This window comes from Camelina sativa, chromosome 2, assembly GCF_000633955.1.
Source record: "Camelina sativa cultivar DH55 chromosome 2, Cs, whole genome shotgun sequence".
In the NCBI taxonomy this organism is placed as follows: Eukaryota; Viridiplantae; Streptophyta; class Magnoliopsida; order Brassicales; family Brassicaceae; genus Camelina; species Camelina sativa.
Window position 1 is genome coordinate 13,057,493 of NC_025686.1, and position 4,648 is coordinate 13,062,140.

Sequence of the window (4,648 nt, forward strand, 5' to 3'; positions counted from 1 at the left end):
CCACACATACCTCTTGAAAATCATTTTCGCGGCCCGTAGATTGTATACAGCCAAAGCTTTTATTTCATAAGGAGTGTATTATTAATTAGATTTCGATCAACATAAAAGGTTTACATTATTACCAAACTCTTAGAATAAGGTTTTTAAAACAAAGATATGAAAATGATCCATTTTAGCTATATTTCTCCAGTGATTAAGTATAAATTTCGATTAACTATAATATTAAAAAAAAAAGTGAATTATGAACCGATAAAGTGAAAGTGAAACATTTCTTTCAGATAGATTATTATTTTCTAATGTTTCGTTGATATTTTATGTGAATTAGTTTCTCCTCCTATAAGTATTAGTTTGATGAATCACGACCATTTTATTTTCCCCGACATTTGAGTTTGATATATTTATCAGTATCTGCTTTTGTTGCATGCATCCATAGTCCCACTTGATTTAATTGCAATCAAAGCAAAAGACTTTTGTGCATATATAATTCACATTCATGTATGTGTAAGTGACTATAATATAGCTTGTGATAGATTCTTTTTACACCATAGGAATAATTTATAATTGGTTATATATAATATTAATACAATCAGTTATGTCCAAATACAATAGTATATAAATTCTAAATACTATTACTAGAACTGTGATCGGTCGTTTATTAGATTAATTAAACGAATGTTTTCAAATTTAAGGAAATAGCATACATTTAAAATTTTGGTTATGCAATCCCAGAAACCAGTCGTAAACTCGTAATCTTCAACTACTAGACAAAGTACTTTTTCTCAAAAGGTTCTCTGAGGTCCGACAACCGAGAAAACCCTAAGCATCTCCTTGCCATGGCTTCTGCCGTCACTGTCGGTGACCCTCCTTCGCCAGAACCCCCTGACCCGCCCGACCCTCCCATCCCTCCCTACAACTTCGTGCAAACCTCCATCGTCGAACTATCCCCTCTATCCTCTCCCTCTCCAGCTTTCCACCTTTCCATTCTTCTAGATCTGGGATCTACGATTCTTCTTGTATCCTCTAGTGATACTCATTTCGCTTATTTGCGATTCTTTCCTGCTGTGTGCAGTCCCCGGTACCAGATCTGTTCTCGGATATGTGTCTTAAGTGTCGGTGTATTAGCCAAATTTGTTGGTTTTTCTTCGACGTTGCTCCCCTCTGTTGAATCTGGCCTCTCGTCGCCAGCGAATCATCCTCCCCCCCTTTGCAATAGCTGTCTGGTTCTTCTTTGACACCTCCACCTCCCCTCCTCTCCCAATTCCCCAGGTTTACTCTTCCTCTTCTAATTCTTCTCTCTTGGAAAACTATCAGATTTTTGTGAAGTGTGTAGCTCTGGCTTTGTGGAATACGGGTTTAGATCTTTCGATGGCCCTTGTTGCCTTTGGCTTTACTTGTGTGCTCTCTCGTCGCCCCCATATCGCCTTCGTACGGCCCTTCACTGCATTATGCAGATTCTGCTCCGATATCACTACATCAACGGTTGCTTCTTCGATGGGGCTTTCTATCCTTTGCTCAACTCCGGACCCTCCATATCCCTCTCCAGCTAAGACCCACGTTGCTCATGTCGTCAAGTCACACCGGCTTCTCAGTCTCGTTGGCAGCAGAGTTGATTGTTCGCTCTCTATCTCAATCAACACACCTCCTCTCCTGTTCCCCCAGGTATGCTCCTGTTCTTCGGTCTCTGGTGCTTCTATTTTGGAAAGTTCTTGGATGATCGTTGAGAGTGTGGCTCTGGCTTTGTGGAATTCGGATCTAGGTTTTACTCCTTTGATGAATTTGGATATCCTTGGATCCACATTTGTGCCTTCTTGTGGTACCTTTATCGCCTTAGTGCGAACCTTTACTGCAGTATGCAGATTTTACTTTGAATTGGCTGTGTTAGTAGCCGCTTTGTTGCAGATTGGAAAGAGATCTTTGCTCTCCTTCACCATTCCAGATTTTCTGGTTCACCGGGGCTTTTATAGCTCTCATCTCTCCTTTAAGGAGCTTATTATCTTCCCAAATACTTCACTCGGTTTTAGTGGTATTGTCACAGGGAGCATTGTTCTGAAGACTGTTCTACTTGAAGTAGAAGCGAGGATTGTTGCTCAAGACTGTCCCCGTTCAGCATTTGCTGACTGTTTGTCGTTGGTGTCTTTAGAGGTTTCGTTTCCTCCATTCAAGAACCAATCTACTTTGGTTGAGCTTGTTAGCTCCCATTTATCCCTTTATCCATGGTTTGAGCTTGTTAGCTCCCATTTATCCCTTTATCTATGTTTAGCTTATGCTTTCGTTATTGTTGTTGCTTTACCATTTGCTCAAGTGGCTTGGTTTGTTTGGGCTTCTGATAGCCTTTTGTACCTTCTTCTTAAGGAGGAATAACTCTTTTAGTTTGAATGAAATCTGAGTTTGACCAAAAAGAAAAAAGGAAATAGCATACGAGTAAATTGTGATTAACTAATAATAGTGACTCAAAATTTTGCACAAAATTAATACTGGACTTTGTAAATTTGATATTGGATAATAATATCCTTGATGGAGTATAAATGGAACCGAGTATAGTTTGACATTTCTCACTAGATATAGCACTTAATTCCTCTCCTTTGTTATTCACATCTCCGACATCTATCAATATGCTTTTTAGACCCTAACATAATGCTATATATAATTATGCTACATTCATTGACGAAATCTCTATGGTGGAAACATATATATATTATTCTCTATGTTATTGTCCACATTGTGGCTTACTAATTTCTACAATTTGACCCATGTTGGGTTGAGTCCATTCGCCATAAGTAATCAAAGTAGTAATTAATTGAATAGTTTGAAAATAACAAGAGAAGTCAAATGTGTTAAGATTCGGATTTGACAAAAAAAAACCACAGCGAAAATTATTGCTTCTTTTTACTGATTGACAAATCGACTTTATAAGGGCAGATGAATAGACTGGATGCATGGAACAACAGAATACAGCACGATGCATTTCATAGACTGAATTTTCATTTTTTACCAAAAACATTTATATGAGTACAAATTTTTTAACATCACAACCATGGTAAATATCGATACATATTCAACTTCTCTAATTTTTCCCCAAAAGAACAGTTTTGTGGTCTCTTCCAAGCTTCAACTCATTTGAACCATTGTACTTGTCTGGCATTCATGTTACATTTATGTTTGTGCTCTCCGAAAATATTTGATTGCTTATGTGAAATCTTTGGAACTAATAGAGTTGTTTTATCGCAATTTTCTTCTATTTTCTAACCACCGTATAAATTACCATGCTACAAATTAACAACATTACCCAAAATGTGGATTCCTACATCTTTTAACCGTGTCATATATGATTGTTTTGTGGTTATTATTGTGTTTTTATCTATAACATATGCTTGATCACCATCAAGAAATACAAATGACAAAGTTATTATACATATAATAAACAAACTATGAATTACAAATCTAGAAAATTAGTATACAAACTTGATTCATATGTACGTACATATAGATATAGTTAGATCATGTGAAAAAAAACTATATATTTTGGACTTGAAGATATGTTAATAGATTTTAGTGTATACTGCTTGAAACGTTCGAAATTAGCATACAACTTGATCTAGTTATAGATCTTAGGGAATCTAATTTCAAATCGTTATCACTTCACAGTTCAACGAGAGAACACAATAATCTATAGAAGGAAGAAATTAGGAAAAGGAAATAATTAGGATCAAACGATTAAAACAGAAAAGCAGCAATTTGTGTAAAGTAAACGACATCAATTGGGTCCTAATTTCGCAAATAATTGGCAACCATAGCTCTTAGTTATTATGTCTTGTCTACGATTAAATTTACTGATTAATCTTGACGAATAATCACATAATTCATAAGTAAGCTTTTTAATTACTCTGGAAATTTTCAAAATAAATTCTTACAATCTTTTTTTTTTTCTTTTTATTAACAAATAAAAAGACATGTAGATGCATGATAAGGTAAAGAAAACCTACTATTCGTAACCTATTTGGAACATGAAGAATAGCGAACCATAGAGATAAAAAAAGACATGGAACGTTCACATTAATTAGTACGTAATGGTATTCAACATTAGATATAAAATTAGACTAGAATCATGTTTGCAAGAATGTCCACGTGAAATTTGAATCATGTTTATGTGTGATTATTGTTTAGAAGAGTAATCATGATGTTTACTAGTCTAATCATCAACAATAATAGTGATGCTCTTCCATAATTAATCAACCATTGCTTGTATCTAAAACCAACAAACCTTACATCCTCCTAAGAAAAATATTATAATTTGATAGGACACTACAAGAAAATAATTTTATTAAGACGAAATATTTAGTCACAATACAAAGTATTTAGTCATAATATAAACATTGTTACGAATTTGTGACGATTTTTGAATGGTTGCAATACAATGGTCACAAATTTTTATTTGTAACAAAAACGTCACAAGAGTTGCAACGAATATATTAGTAACCATTTTGTCATCAATAACTACGACACCAAAAAGTAACAAAACTGTCTTAATTACAGACTAACAAAACGTCTTTAAATCGTCACAATTCGTGTTTAAAATAACGTTTTAATTATGTATCTTATTGTTACGAAACTATAGTCTCAAATGGTCACAAATGATAATTAGAAATTT